At 37.6% G+C, this 17,500-nt stretch overlaps 1 protein-coding gene across 1 annotated transcript in view; it reads left to right on the top strand.

The window, feature by feature from the left end:
- The first annotated feature begins 1,385 nt into the window (after positions 1–1,385).
- Positions 1,386–17,500, top strand: part of LOC136835651 (uncharacterized) — a 51,617-nt gene continuing 35,502 nt past the window's right edge. Inside the window, exon 1 of the mRNA XM_067099466.1 lies at positions 1,386–1,489. The gene's annotated coding sequence lies outside the window, so the exon portion shown is untranslated. The remainder of the gene's footprint in view (positions 1,490–17,500) is intronic.

The raw sequence follows: 17,500 nt of genomic DNA, 5'->3' as shown, positions 1-17,500 counted from the left end.
CAATACAGCGCCAGTGTTTATTTTTTCATCGCCCTGGGTGAGACGCGAACCACCCGCGACATCTGAGTGGCATGCCACGACACTAACCACTATACCAGGGAACCAGCATGTTAATGATACGTGCAGAGGAAGGGTATATACACAGGTAATTACTGATCTTCAGACCTTCACAAATACTATATAATGTCATGGTTTTGGCGTTTAATGGAAGTACATAAATACTTTTAATCGTTATCCTTAAACCTTTATTACTACCAGAACTGAGAGAGAGAGAGAGAGAGAGAGAGAGAGAGAGAGAGAGAGTGTTTTGGGTAGTTTTTGTACATAGGGTATGGGGGATGAATAGAGTATGTATATAAATATCAAGGACTAATGAAAGGTCTTTTAATCCTACAATTATGGTCATTATTCAAACATTACCACTATAGAGAGAGAGTGTGTGTGTGTTTGGGTAATTTTGTATATATGAAACTGGTGATGACCAGAGTATGTCTCTTAATATCAATGATTGTTTGCTGTTTGAGTTTGTATATTGGATGTGTGATTAGATTATGTATATTAATGTCAATGATACTCATTCATTACCACTGAGAGAGAGAGAGAGAGAGAGAGAGAGAGAGAGAGAGAACTCTGAATCTAGAAGTAATATCTTACAGAGGTTTCAGGAAGAGACAATACATTGCACGTGGATTATAATGTATTCCGTGATTTATACTTCAAAGAAATTGTCAGCTAAAGTCGTTTTCGGCAGTGGGTCAATGGTATCTATCCATGGCTGAGTGGTACAGTGTTCAGGCTAATGTTTCTTGAGTAGGAGTTCGCTCCCAAACTGCTGATCATAAGTCTACCAAACTGAATATTGGCACATGCTTATGACTGAATCGGGAAAAGGGGCATCGGTCCAGCAATCTCATCCCCCAAAAAAGGTGACTGCTGTATATATATATATATATATATATATATATATATATATACAATATATATATATATATATACACATATATATATATATATATATATATATACATATATACACATATATATATATATATATATATATATACATGTGTGTGTGCATGTGTTAGCATTGCAAATCAAAGCTGCAATAATCGCATGTAACCACAACTTATCAAATGAGGTTATAACCACATTAATATATCATTTATTACCGTCAGAACGGACACAAAACAAAACATGCTAATATCATCCTCACTACGCTATTAATTACTTTCATATAACTCCTACTATTACTGCTATCATCCCTAGTTGTTTTAAAGTAGCAGTAGCAGCAGTGAAAGTAGTAGACAACAGGAAAATATTACGAGAAGAGAAAATAGTCGGCATTGCCGTATATTCATGGCGTGCCAGCCACTGAACTCTCTCTCAGTGTCTGCTCCACCACGGTGGTGGACGGTCGTGTGTGAAAAGTGCTCCGCGGTGCGTCGCGTTGGCTCGATTCCTCTCGCTCCGGCAACTTCTGTCAAATCAGGTTAGTCTCCCGCCCGCCCACCCCTGGGCCAATAGCGCACATGCTCGTTTGGGGTCCTTATTCCCAATTTGAGAAATGGAAATATCAGTGTAATACAGACAGAATTGGGGTTTGGAACGAGCTTTTTCATATACGATTTGGAGTAGAAGGCATTCTTGTTTTTTTTCCGATTAGAAATGATTTGTGGGAGCCATTACTGGGTTTCTGTTCGACCGCTACTTAGTGTTTGGCAAAGCGTTGAAATTTCCGTTGGGACCGTTGCGTGGCCTCGTTGCAGTGGTAGCTTCCTTAATTAGGTGATTTGTTTAGGCTTCCGTTCGAGATACGGAACCACATTCATTCATTCTCTGGTCGTTTTTTCCTGAATACAACACACTATACATCATTTAGTGACCTAATTTTATTTTACTGAACGATTCGATATTGGTGATTGCTTAGTTTTGTACCTTATAATAAAATGGATGAATTTATATTAAGGTTATATATTTTTGGACAGTGGAATGTTTTTAGTTTTTCAGTGTTCTGAAAACGTCTGAATTTTTATTTATGTTTTCTTGATGTTAATTTGTCATTAGTTGATTTATGGGTGCTGTGGAATAGGGAAAACATTTGTGAAAAGGTAATTTGCAAAAAGGAATAATTAAGGAGAAATGCATGGATTCATATATGTGTGTGTATATATATATATATATATATATGATATATATATATATATATATATAAATGTATATATATGTATATATATATACATATATATGTATATATATGAATATATATACATATAAATGTATAAGTATATATATACACATATACATATACAAATAATACATATATATATATATATATAAATGTACATGCATTTATGTATATATATATATATATATATATATATGTATATATATATATATATACTTATATATGTATATATTTGTATATGTATAAGTGTATATATACAATATATATATACATTTATATGTATATATATTCATATATATATACACACATATGTATATATATATATATATATATATATATATATATATATATATATATATATATATATATATATATATATATATATATACACACATATATGAATCCATGCATTTCTCCTTAATTATTCCATTTTGCATATTACGTCAAGCTAAATTAGATCAAATCAATCAATCAATTCTCCTCAGAACCTAAAATACATTCAGTACATAAGAAAAAATCAGCCGAAAAACGAAAACATAAAAAAAAAAAAACGTCCCCAACCATTCTGCACCAAAATGATCGTTAGCTCCGCGCATGCGCGGCCGACCCTCCACGCATATTGAACTTGGCGCAGCGTTGGAACTTAAGTTGGCACCGAACGGACAACTTCCGGCTGGTGCCAGCAAAAAGGGGAACCGCAAGTTCAGCCAAAAAACGGAAGAATGATTAGATAGATACAAAAAGATCAGTAGTTAAAGGGTAAAGATTGATGAGGCTTGATAATAATTAGTGTATGTGTGTTTATGCTAATTTAGCCGTTAAATGTTAAGACTTTAAAGGTTATAATCGATTGATTTGGGTGTTTTTTTTTGGGGGGGGGTGTTAGCACAGACTCTTTTCTTTGAATCTCGCTAAGATACAGACACTTTTCTTTGAATTTCGCTAAGATACAGACACTTTTCTTTGAATCTCGCTAAGATACAGAGCCTTTTCTTTGAATCTCGCTAAGATACAGACACTTTTCTTTGAATCTCGCTAAGATACAGACACTTTTCTTTGAATCTCGCTAAGATACAGACACTTTCTTTGAATCTTAAGATGAATCTCGCTAAGATACAGAGCCTTTTCTTTGAATCTCGCTAAGATAAGAGCCTTTTCTTTGAATCTCGCTAAGATACAGAGATCTTTCTTTGAATCTCGCTAAGATACAGAGCCTTTTCTTTGAATCTCGCTAAGATACAGAGACTTTTCTTCAGACACTTTTCTTTGAATCTCGGCAAGATACAGACACTTTTCTTTGAATCTCGTTTAGATACAGACACTTTTCTTCTGACACTTTTCTTTGAATCTCGCTAAGATACAGACACTTTTCTTCAGACACTTTTCTTTGAATCTCGCTAAGATACTGGCACTTTTCATTGAATCTCGTTAAGATACAGGCGCTTTTCTTTGAACCTCGCTAAGATACAGACACTTTCCTTTGAATTTACGCTAAAGTAATAAGTTAAATTTAGGATATAAAGATAAAAATTGATTACAATTTCAAACGGTTTCATAAAATGATAGGAATGATAAACCATAATTATCATAAAAACCTTAAATTATATATTAAGTTAATTATATATTGATTAAGATTAAAAAGGATTAATGAAATAAAATGAATGATAGCCCATAATTTTTATAAAAATCTTAAATTATATAAATATAAGGTAAAAAACTTTGCTTCGGTTAATTAAGTGATTTTGGTCAGCAGAAATTCATTAGAACCTCGTTAAGATAAGTTAAATTTTTAGGATATAAAGATAAAGATTTAAAAAAATGCGCCGAAGAAATTTCGGCGCAATAGAGTTTTCTGTATAGCGTATAATCAAGGCCACCGAAAATGAACTTATCTTTCAGTGGTCTCGGTATAATGCTGTATGAGCCAGGGCCCATGAAACCTTAATCACGGCCCGGTGGTGGCATATCCTGTATCGTTGCCAGAAGCACAATTATGGCTAACTTAACCTTAAATAAAAGAAAAACTACTGAGGCTAGAGGGCTGCAATTTAGTACGTTTGATGATTGGAGGGTGGGTGATCAACATACCAATTTGCAGCCCTCTAGCCTCAGTGGTTTTTAAGATCTGAGGGCGGACAGATAAAGTGCGGACAGAAAAAGTGCAGACAGAATAAAGTGTGTGTGGTTCTGTATACACACACACACACACACACACACATATATATATATATATATATATATATATATATATATATATATATATATATATATATATATATATATATATATATATATATATACACATAAACAAATTTTTTTCCAAAATTGGTGAAACATTTAATACTAGCTTATTTCTCTTAACATCACTAATGTACCGAAGACGTTAAAATTAACGTCTGTATAAAACGGGTTCGGGACGCTAAGCCCCGTCCTTAGGAACGTCACGTACCGTCCCGGAAATCTGCCTAATGTCCCGCCCCGTCATTCCGCAAACAGAACTATTAATGGGTCTGTCGCTAGAGAAGCAGTAATTCTACATTTGAAGTCCATCTTCTATAGAATATCGGTTTGTATATGCACAGAAAACAAATATATGGTTATTATTATTATTATTATTATTATTATTATTATTATTATTATTATTATTATTATTCTAAGCATCAAGAAGGGCGGAGAAATATCAGTGCAAGACCCAAGCGAAATTTTGATTATACGAGAACCTGCTCTGAAATCATTATGGACCTCAAGTTTTCAACAGTAATCTGAGATTATTATTATTATTATTATTATTATTATTATTATTATTATTATTATTATTATTATTATTATTGTCAAGAAGGGCGGTGAAATATCAGTGCAAAACCCAAGCGAACTCTTGAAACTTTATCAGCATTCATTATTATTTATTTCTGTTCATTTTTTTATTATTTGGGTCTGTTTCGGCCATCTAAGCGCTGAATTTTGATTGGTCTTCCGTTATTCAGGTAATGACTGAACCCAGTGTTGTTTAATGGCTCTGATCGAAAATCCAACTGTTTTCATAATGTTTCGTTCGTTTTCGTAAGTTTCATTAGCTATTTTTATCATTTATTTATTTATTTTGGTGTGTATCGACTTTCTAAGCGCTGAGGTTTGATTGGTCATCCGTTATTCAGCTAATGATTGAACCTGGTGTTGCCTAACTGCTCTGATCGAAAGATCAGCTGTTCTCATAATGTTACGTTCGTTTTCGTAAAATTTTCTAACTATTTTTATTATTTATCGCCTTTCCAAGCGCTGAATCTTGATTGGTCATCGGTTTTTCGGCTAATGACCGAACCTAGTGTTGCCTAACTGCCCTTATCGAAACACCAGCTGTTCTCATAATGTTACGTTCGTTTCGTAAAATTTTATTGGCTATTTTTATCATTTACTTATATATTTCGGTTAGTATCGACTGTCTAAGCGCTCATTTTGAACCATAGACTGAACCCAGCGTTGCTTAACCGCTCCGATCGAAAGATCAGCTGTTCTCATAATGTTACGTTCGTTTTCGTAAAATTTTTCAGCTATTTTTATTATTTATTCATTCATTTTGGTCTGTTTCGTCTTTCTAAGCGGTGAATTTTGGCTGGAATCGGTTATTCAGCTAATGGCCGACCCCAGTGTAGCCTAACTGCTCTGATCGAAAGTCCAGGTGTTCTCATAATGTTACGTTCGTTTTCATAAATTTTATTAGCTATTTTTATCATTTATTTATTAATTTCGGTCTGTTTCGGCTTTCCAAGCGCTGAATTTTGATTGGTCATCCTTTATGCAGCTAATGACTGAACCTGGTGTTACCTAATTGCTCTGATCGAAAGACCAGCTGTGTTCATAATGTTACGTTCGTTTTCGTAAATTTTTTAGCTATTTTTATAATTATTTTGATTAATTTCGGTCTGTTTCGACTTTCCAAGCGCTGAATTTTGATTGGTCGTCTTTCATTCAGCTAATGACTGAACCCAGTGTTGCCTAACTGCTCTGATCGATTGATCAGTTGTTCTCATAATGTTCCGTTCGTTTTCGTAAGTTTTATTAGCTATTTCTATCATTTTTTTATATAAATTTCGGTTAGTATCAACTTTCTAAGCGCTCATCTTCGGCCGGTCATCCATTTTTGAAGCAATGACTGAACAGTGTTGCTTAATAACTGCTCTGATCGAAAAACGAACTATTTTCATTATGTTTCGTTCATTGTCGTCAACTTCACTCATTATTTAGCCTGAGAACGAAGCTTGTAGCGGTGATATCTTATTGAATAGTAAATGTCGCTAAGTTTTTAGTTTTCTGTAAAGGGAAGCTATTGAGATGGCTTTTTCTGTCCGCGCTTTTTCTGTCCGCATTTTCTGTCCGCATTTTTCCGTCCGCACTTTTGCTGTCCGCACTTTTTCTGTCCGCACTCTTTCTCTGTCCGCACTTTTTCTGTCCGCACTTTTTTTCTGTCCGCACGTTTTCTGTCCGCATTTTTTTGTCCACATTTTTTCTGTCTGTATTGTTCTGTCCGCATTTTTCTGTCCCACTTTTGCTGTCCGCATTTTTCTGTCAGCATTTTCTCTGTCCACACTTTTCCTGTCCGCAATTTTTCTGTCCGCATTTTTCTGTCCGCAGTTTTTCTGTCCACACTTTTGGTGTCCGCATTTTTTGTCCGCACTTTTTCTGTCCGCATTTTTCTGTCCGCACTTTTCCCGTCCGCATTTTTTCTGTCAGCACTTTTTCTGTCCGCACTTTTCCTGTCCGCACTTTTTTTCTGTCCGCCGTCAGATCTTAAAAACCACTGAGGAGGCTAGAGGGCTGCAAATTGGTATATTGATCATCGACCCTCCAGTCATCAAACATACCAAATTGCAGCCCTCTAGCCTCCTCAGTAGTTTTTTAAATTTTTAATTTAAGGTCTTGAAACGTCATAGGACAGGCCACCACCGGACCGAGGGTGAAAGTTTCATGGGCCGGGGCTCATACAGCATTATGTGCTGTACAGAAAACTCGATTGCGCCGAAGAAACTTTGTTAGTAGGAAGGATTTAGTTTCTATTTAGTTTACTTTGGATTCTGTTAAATTTCTTCTATAATTACCACGAGAGAATCTTAACAATGGCGTATTGTATTTGTAAAGAAATGGCGTTGATTGTTAAAATGACATTTGGCGGGGAATGTTACTGAATACTTAGGATTCTCTCTCTCTCTCTCTCTCTCTCTCTCTCTCTCTCTCTCTCTCTTGAATGCGAGTTTGGATAATTACTTCAATTATAGTGAAATGTTATTGATTGTTAAGGCATTTTACCTCAAATATTAATCAGTTAATCAGTATTCATGAATGCCTCTCTCTCTCTCTCTCTCTCTCTCTCTCTCTCTCTCTCTCTCTCTCTCTCTCTCTCTCTCTCTCTCTCTCGTTCAATTTCTGTATATACTGTACTTATGCAAAACGTTATCTATTGTGAAACAAGTAAAAAATGCGCCGAAGTTTCTTCGGTGCAATCGAGTTTTCTGTACAGCCGCTACAGCGTATAATCAAGGCCACCGAAAATAGATCTATCTTTCGGTTGTCTCGGTATAATGCTGTATGAGCCACGGCCCATGAAGTTTTAACCACGGGACGGTGCGGCCTATCCTATATCGTTGCCAGAAGTACGATTATGGCTTATAAAAACTACTAAGACTAGAGGGCTTGCAATTTGGCATGTTTGATGATTGGAGGGTGGATGATCAACACACCAATTTGCAGCCCTCTAGCCTCAGTAGTTTTTAAGATCTGAGGGCGGACAGAAAAAGTGCAGACAAAATAAAGTGTAGAGAGAATAAAGTGCGGACGGACAGACAAAGCCGGCACAATAGTTTTCCTCCTGTTACACATTTCAAACCTTTTTGCTGTCAGTTTCCGTTTCAGCGCTGAATGACCTCATGAATCCCAGTGCTTGGCCTTTGGCTAAAATTTTATATTCAATTCACATCAGTTCTCTCTCTCTCTCTCTTTCTCTCTCTCTCTCTCTCTCTCTCTCTCTCTCATTCTCTCTCTCTCTCTCTCTCTCTCTCTCTCTCTTCTAGTTTGATATTCTTTCTCTCTCTCTCTCTCTCTTAGTTTGATATTCTCTCTCTCTCTCTCTCTCTCTCTCTCTCTCTCTCTAGTTGATTTTGTCAAGTAAAAAAAGCATTTTAAATGCCTTTTACGTATATATATATCCCCTACCCCCCAAAAAATACTCCGTACGCATACAGAGAAATACGACCGTATTTTATGTATTTTCTTACAAAAGTATAAAAAATTTGAGGTTATCGAAGAATAAAAATGACAAAATTATTGCATTCAGATATGTCATCACAGGCCGATCGGTTTTTGAACAATGTATTAATATTCCAAGATTATGAAGATCCGAAGCGCTTGCTGACATGTGCAACGAATCTTAGAAGTCTGATGCAAGCTGCAACCTAGGTCAGGATGAAACCCTGATTCTAGCTGAGTTAGAAATAAGTGAAAAATGCGCCGAAGTTTTTTTGGCGCAATCGAGCTTTCTGTACAGCGTATAATCAAGGCCGCCGAAAATAGATCTACCTTTCGGTGGTCTCGGTATAATGCTGTATGAGCCGCGGTCCATGAAGCTTTAGCCACGGCCCGGTGGTGGCATATCCTATATCGTTGCCAGAAGCACGATTATGGCTAACTTTAACCTTAAATAAAATAAAAACTACTGGGGCTAGAGGGCTGCAATTTGGTACGTTTGATGATTGGAGGGTGGATGATCAACACATCAATTTGCAGCCCTCTAGCCTCAGTAGTTTTTAAGATCTGGTGGCGGACAGAAAAAGTGCGGACAGAATAAAGTGCGGACAGAAAAAGTGCGGACAGAAAAAGTGCGGACAGAAAACGTGCGGACAGAATAAATTGCGGACGGACAGACAAAGCCGGCGCAATAGTTTTCTTTTCAGAAAACTAATATTAATGCATATTTGGCATGTGTCTCGTCATTTACAGCCAAAATCTATAGTTCGGTTTTAACATGTTATGCAAAGTCTTAATATCGTTACCAAAGCATTAATCATTATTCTTAAAGTCCTCAAATTACTCTCTTGACTTGTGATTTGAACTGAATATAGAATTTAGGCCAAAGACCAAGCAATGGGACCTATGAGGTCATTTGCAGTAAAAGGTTTGAAAGGTGTAACAAGAGAAAACCTCAAAGCAGTTGCACTATCAATCAATTGTTTTGAGAGGGTTGAGGAAAGTAAGATGGAAGAAAGAGAATATGGACGGCGGTACAGTAAAAGTAACGAAAGAGGCTGCAGCTAGGGGCCTAAGGAAGGGACGCTATACAAAGAACCTTAAGTAGTGCCTACAGTGCACCGCATGAGGTGCACTGACGGCACTAACCCCCTTTTTACCGGTCCTAAATGTATTTTTACACTTCACTGGGCTTTTATTGGACAAACATACCCCTTCTGTTATTTAATATTCATAAATCAGATATAGTTTATTAGGAAAAACAAATGTTGAAATAAACGCGGACCTTTAAGGGGAAGATATCAAACGAAATATTAAAACCCACTTTAAAAATTATTTCTCGCATCTCTAAAACAAAAGTTATTTAAAGATTTTCGGCGCAATCGAGTTTTCTGTACAGCCGTTACAGAGTATAATCAAGGCCGCCGAAAATAGACCTATCTTTCGGTGGTCTCGGTACAATGCTGTATGAGCCGCTGCCCGTGAAACTTTAACCACGGCCCGGTGGTAGCATGTCCTATATCTTTCCCAGAAGCACGATTATGGCTAACTTTAACCTTAAATAAAATAAAAACTACTGAGGCTAGAGGGCTGCAATTTGGTATGTTTGATGAATGGAGGGTGGATGATCAACATGCCATTTTGCAGCCCTCTAGCCTCAGTAGTTTTTAAGATCTGAGGACGGAGAAAAAAAGTGCGGGCGGACGGATAGACAAAGCCGGCACAATAATTTTCTTTTACACGAAACTAAAACCGAATTTTTGTGGTCATCGTGTTCAGAATAGACCGCTCACGACGTTCCAAAGGTCCGCTAATAGTAGCAGTAGTAGTATTAGTAGTAGTAGTAGAAGCAGCATTAGCAGGGATTTATCTTTGAAACGGCTCCTCCATCCTCGGTTTGATTTTGGCATCGTAGTAGTACAGTAGTACAGAACAAACTGCTTCCTTCCTTTGTCACGGCTCTCTTTTTCCTGGGGTAATTACCGCATTCTCACGTCTTTGATTACTACTACAACTGCTGCAGCAGCTGCAGGTGGACCCAAGAGATGGCTGGCTGGCTGCCTGTGGCTGCTTAGGTGCCTTGGGTGGGCCAAAAAATGGCCCTATGCTGCCTGACTGTCCCACTGACCTGCAGGGGTGAAAAGATTAGGAGGCTTTGGGAGGTCAGCAACGTAGATTAACTTTTAGGAGAAAAGTTGTTTTTATGGCGCGGGAATAAAAATGTTTAGATATATCCCCATTGCCCACCTACCCCCTTTATCCCCAATTCGCCCCCTCCCATTTTCGTTTTGTCCAGGCTCAAATAGCACAGGCTAAGTAAGGCAGGGACGGTCAGGTCGTTACAGCGAATTTGGAAATGTGGGAATTGTTTTCTGGGGGAGGAAAAGAAATGTCGTTGCGTTGAGAGGAATGAGAGAGAGAGAGAGAGAGAGAGAGAGAGAGAACAGTTCACAAAGGCAGCAACTGCAAAAATGTATTAGATAAAGTTTATGGTACGCAAAGAATTTACTCTGATCAGTAACTACTAGTCACGATTACTGAATATCCCACTAATTCAAAAGAAATGTCTATGCTAGAATTGCGTTCCGAGAGAGAGAGAGAGAGAGAGAGAGAGAGAGAGAGAGAGAGAGAGAGAGAGCACGAAGGCAGTAACGGCAAGAATGTAGCATTGCCTCTGGTCAGTCATTACTTGCTCACCATTACCGAATATCATTCAGAGTCGAAAATGCTATGTGCATCCATATATTTACCCCGTAGCGGGGCATTGCCGTCAGTGCACCTCGTGCGGTGCACTGTAGGCATTACTTAAGGTTTTTTGCAGCGTCCCTACGGCCCCTAGCTGCAACCCCTTTCGTTCCTTTTACTGTACCCCCTTTCATATACTTTCTACCATCTTACTTCCCAGCCTCTCCTAACAATTGAGGTATTCCTCCTGTTATATCTTTCAGACCTTTTACTGTCAATTTCCTTTTCAGGGCTGAATGATCTCATTGGTCCAAGCGCTTGGCCTTTGTCCTAAATTCTATATTCAACTCAACTCAACTCCATATATTTATTTTTCTTGTTGTTTACCATAAAAACAAGAAAGTGCGGGAAAAAAGTTAAGTATAGTTTAGTTTTACCAGACCACTGAGCTGATTAACAGCTCTCCTAGGGCTGGCCCGGAGGATTAGACTTATTTTACGCGGCTAAGAACCATCTGGTTACTTAGCAACGGGACCTACAGCTTATTGTGGAATCCGAACCACACTACAGCGAGAAATTAATTTCTCTCACCAGAAATAAATTCCTCTAATTCTTGATTAGCCGGCCGGAAGAAAGAACATGATATGGCCTTGATATATAAAACTAAGTTGCTAAATGACTCCAATATTTCTGATAAATTAGACGAAAATAAGTACCAAAGTTAATACAATTGCTACCATGTGTATCTTCATTCGCTTAATTATAAATTTAGGTAATAATGGCACAGGTAACAAGGAAAAAATGCGCAGAAGTTTCTTCGGCGCAGTCGAGTTTTCTTTACAGTCGCTGCAGCGTATAATCAAGGCCACCGAAAATAGACCTATCTTTCCGTGGTCTCGGTATAATGTTGTATGAGCCGCTGCCTATGAGACTTTAACCACGGCCCGGTGGTGGCCTGTCCTGTATCGTTGCCAGAAGCACGATTATGGCTAACTTTAACTTTAAATGAAGTAAAAACTACTGAGGCTAGAGGGCTGCAATTTGGTATGTTTGATGATTGGAGGGTGGATGATCAACATGCCAATTTGCAGCCCTCTGGCCTCAGTAGTTTTTAAGATCTGAGGGCTGACAGAAAAAGTGCGGACAGAAAAAATTGCGAACAGAATAAAGTGCGGACGGACAGAAACCGGCACAATAGTTTTCTTTAACAGGAAGCTAAAAATGACCAAGGTAAAAATGGCACAAGTGAAAAAAATAAGAAAAAATAACACAAGGGGAAAAAAAATATTGATTCATCTACAATGATTCGCCGTGTTTAGTACTAGGGAGACGTCTTGTAGCAATTTCAGGAAGCCGTATTTAGCCACATTTCGCGGCCTGCATAAAGACGAATGCGTATAAAGCATAAAACAGAAAGATTCATCCTAAAAACACCGATATACATTTATAATAAAACCCACAAAGCATAAAACGCTCAGAAAATTACCATCTGAAGAAGGTCCCAAGTCAATATGGTTACGCCAGGTAAACAGCGGTACCGGTAGTTTGATCGTTTAACTTTGGAACTACTGTTTTTATGAACGGCGATTCGAAAACAGCAGCTGCAAGCTACCGAGGGGAAGACGCCCTTGTAGATAGAATATAGATAGAATATAGAATTTAAGCCAAATCCCAAGCGCTGGGACTTATGAAGTCATTCAGCGCTGAAACGGAAATTGACAGTAGAAAGGTTTGAAAGGTTTAACAAGAGGAAAACCTCAAAGCAGTTGCACTATGAATCGATTGTTAAGAGAAGGTAGATAGGAATAAAGAGAGTATGAGCGGAAAGAGGTTCTAGCTAGGGGTCGAAGGGACGCTGCAAAGAACCTTCGGTAATGCCTACAGTTCACCGCATGAGGTGCACTGATGGCCGTACGGGAAAGACGCCTTTGTAAGGATTTTCAAATGTTTACACTCGATGTTAAACTTGCATTTCTTTCTATGTTCCCGAATATTCGAGAATTCCGGAGATGACAAGTGGATACCTGTTCGATAACTCACCCCCAAAATGTGGCGATCTATGCGGACCTTAAGAAGTCTTCGGGAGGCCCCGACATAATTTCCCAAACTACATCTGGGACACGAACATAAATAGACCGCATTTTGGGTCAAAAGGGGGCTCAATTAGTCCTTGTATCTAAATAAGGACCCAATAGTTGTGATTAAACTTTTAACTAGGACTGAATTGAATTGAACATAGAATTTAGGCCCAAGGCCATAACATAAGAGAGAGAGAGAGAGAGAGAGAGAGAGAGAGAGAGAGAACTGAGGTCTTATTTACTGTTGGGAAATATTGACATAAGGATCTGCCAGTCCTCGCGATTTATCACTAATGCTCTTTCAATGATAAGTCAAACTTTCGGGTCGTGTTTCCATGTCGCGACCTGAGCTGCCCTAAAATGGATGACTGCAGTATCTGCAAAAATACAAAAACTGAGAAAATTGGTAGATACTCCCTTGCCTTACTAATGATTTTGCTGATACTGCAAATGGGACCCCCTAAACAAAGCATTGAAGAATCATTCTGAAACTGCAATAACTTGTGTATTAGTGTTTTACGAGCCCAATAGGTGGCATATCTCAATTTCGAAAATTTTGCAGATACTGCAGTTTTTAGGGCAGTGAGATTCTCTGCAGATAAATGTTCATAAAACGAAAACGTTGATGGTTCTTCGTGTAGGAAATAAATAAAAGTCGCCAATGAGGAAAGGAAAGTCACTACACTAACTTTGTGAACAAGTAACTCGCCTATTGCGGTGATTAGAAATTTGTCAGCAAAGAACCAGATTGGATTTTTCAGGCGTCCTGGTTTCTTTCCTATGCCCCTGTGGTTAGGTTAGATTAGTTTGGGTTAGGTAAGGGCAAATTATGATCCATTCAGGAATCTGGGTTTGGGAAACATAATGAGATTATTTTCAAGAAAATTCCATGGTTGGTTTTTAAGATATGGCGTCCAGCTTGTTTCAGGGAAAGGTTTCGGTACTCGGTTACATCCCGGGAAAATGCATCCGGGGTTCTCCTTCAAACAGGGTATAATGCAACAAATTAGGCTGCTAATCACGGATATTAGTGCAAATTTGCAATATATTTCAATTTGCAATGTTGAAAGCAAAGTAAAAATCACCCAGATAGCTGGGGTATGGCCTCAGAGATTTTTAGGGCCCAACTAGTCTTATCTGCTAACTTGATCAAATTTAGTAAATTGGTCCGATTTTACCCAATAATCTTTCGCTCTCCTTCTTCTAGCTTAGTTAGGACTTATACCAGCACGGACTTTTGGTCTTAAGGGAACCTTGACAAAAGAGAATATTCTTAGAAAAATTAGGATATTCCAAGACCATACCCCATCTAATACTGAGAGCCAAGAACACTATAGTTATGGTCTCTTCTGGTTTAAGCAGGCCTTATACCAGCATGGGCTCTTGTTCTTGTGCAGTCCTTAAACCAATAATGAGTACAGGAAACCTTGACAGAAGAGGTTATTCTTAGACAAAAACAGGCCCCAGAATCATAAAAGATACCAATCTTATAGGGGGTAGTCCCATCATTGCACCTCAGGCGGTACATTTTCATTCCCGTTACTGTGCCTCCATTCATATTCTCTTTCTTCCATTTTGCTATCCAGCCTCTCTTACCATCTGTTTCATTGGGCAATTTCGATGTTTTCCACCTGTTACACCGTTCGAACCTTTTTTACTTTCAATTTTTTTTTTTTTTTCAGCGCTGAAAGTCTTTTAGGTCCCAGCGCTTGGCTTTTGGCCTCAGTTTTATGGTTCGTTCCATTACATGCTAAAAGATGCCAAATACGATTCATTAAGATTGAAAATTTCCCAAATGAAAATATTAAGAAAAACGCAATTACGGGGTATTACAGCCCCAAATTTTCAGAAAAATAACCCCTCAGTGCTTTAAATTATATGCACAAGAGTAGTAGGAAAATAAAGACATTGGAAAAACGCCTGAAAACAGGTATTCTGATCTGTGGGACGTTGGCAGTTCCATACGTTTTAGTTTTCTGCAAAAGAAAACTATTGTGCCGGCTTTGTCTGTCCGTTCGCACTTTTTTCTGGCCGCACTTTTTCTGTAAGCACTTTTCCTGTCCGAATTTTATTCTGTCGGCCTTTTTCATGTCCGCACTTTATTCTGTCTGCACTTTTTCTGTCCGCTCTCAGATCTTAAAAACTACTGAGGCTTGAGGGCTGCAAATTGGTATGTTGATCATCCACCCTCCAATTATCAAACATACCAAATTGCAGCCCTCTAGCCTCAGTAATTTTCATTCCATTTAAGGTTAAAGTTAGCCATGATCGTGTATCTAACAACGATATAGGATAGGCCACCAATAGGCCGTGGTTAAAGTTTCATGGGCCGCGGCTCATGCAGCATTATACCGAGACCACCGAAAGATAGGTCTATTTTCGGTGGCCTTGATTATACGCTGTAGCGGCTGTACAGAAAACGCGATTGTGGCGAAGAAACTTCGGCGCATTTTTTAACTTTTTTTTTTTACTAAAATTAAAACAAACATTTTTTTCACCCCATTGGTTTCTCTGCCCTTCCCGGTATGTTCATTTTCTTTGTTTGTGTGGTCGTTTGTGTATATATGTTTGTGAGGGGTGTGTGAGAGAGAGAGAGAGAGAGAGAGAGAGAGAGAGAGAGAGAGAGATAATACGTAGGGTCAAGGTGATTTCTCTATCAGATCTCTTAGATTTGAGCTGCATAAATAAGGCAGGGAATATGAAACTATATATATATATATATATATATATATATATATATATATATATATATATATATATATATATATATATATATATATATATATATATATATATATATATATATATATATATATCCTCCTTGTAAAAAAAAAAAAAAAACTCCTTCCCCTGTCCACAATCGATCAGATTTCCGAAATCCCTCATTGAAGCGCCGAAACACGTTTCATCTGAAAACGGCTTGCGTCAGTTCATCAGGAAGAAACACGCCAGCGATAAAACAAGAGAAGAAGAAGAAGAAGAAGAAGAAGAAGAAGAAGAAGAAGAAGAAGAAGGAAAGAAAGAAGCTAACAATGACGAAAGCCTAATTGACAGCTGTTCATTTCAAACAATCTGTCTGTCTGCGAGCTTTGCAATTCTGGTTCCCTTCCTGTTTGGTTGATGCTGTTTTTTTGTAATGTGTTTTAATTGTCATATTGAAGTTACGCTTTTATAAATGCTGCGTTATGGAAAAGTGGACAAGCTGCGGTTTTGATCAGTGTTAAGAATTATGTATTTATATTTGGTTTGTACGTGTGTGTATATATATATATATATATATATATATATATATATATATATATATATATATATATATCAGCTCCCCAATTATGCTAGTATTTGCGGCACTTCTGTAGAATCTAAAATTCTATCCCTGTCAACATTTCCGTTCAGAGAGAGAGAGAGAGAGAGAGAGAGAGAGAGAGAGAGAGGAAAAATGTGACAAGTATTTTGAATACAAGTTGTCTTTTAAGTGTGATCAAATGTGAGAGAGAGAGAGAGAGAGAGAGAGAGAGAGAGAGAGAGAGAGAGAGAGAGAGAGAGAGAGAGCCTAACACGTATCACACAAACTACAAACTAAATTAAATATTTCGCCATTTTAATAACTTTCTGCAAATTCTGATAATGAAGGCATTCTGGATACGAACCCAAAACCGCCTTCTTACCATTATATATCATTATATATCATTATATATCAAATAATGGATCAAAGACTTGAAAGTCCTTTTTTTCATTTTTCTCTTAACTCAGAGATGAATTTTGTGTAATCATTTCTCTCTCTTTATCTCTCTGGATATGTGACACTGACTAAAAAGGTTTGTGTCTCCATGAGAAGGGGAAAAAAAGATTAGACAATTAAGGATTAACCGCTTTTATTTAAATGTAACTTTCTTCGTGGAAATATTTATTTCGATGATTTGTTTGTCCTGGGGGATGGGGGGGTTTGAGAGGGTGGGCCAAAGGTAGGGAGGGGAGGGAGGGGGAGGGGGAGGGAGAAAGGGTTGTTGTGGATCGGGCTTTGATGAATAATTATTTATGCTAAATGCAGTTACTTAAATTAATTAAATGTATATCTTAGATTGTTCTTTTAATATTGATTATATTTTATTGTAAAGGGGGTCATATATATTTATATATATATATATATATATATATATATGTATATATATATGTATATATATATATATATATGTATATATACATATACATAAACAGAAGAATCGCAGGGGAAACAGACCGACAAACATCTCAGGTTGAAGAGGTAAAAGGCACGCATGTCTCTTACAAGAACAAGTTTATTCGGCCAACGTTTCACATC

Source organism: Macrobrachium rosenbergii, chromosome 55, assembly GCF_040412425.1.
Source record: "Macrobrachium rosenbergii isolate ZJJX-2024 chromosome 55, ASM4041242v1, whole genome shotgun sequence".
Taxonomy (NCBI): domain Eukaryota; kingdom Metazoa; phylum Arthropoda; class Malacostraca; order Decapoda; family Palaemonidae; genus Macrobrachium; species Macrobrachium rosenbergii.
The sequence above is the reverse complement of the archived record's forward strand: the minus strand, read 5'-3'. Positions and strand labels throughout refer to the sequence as shown.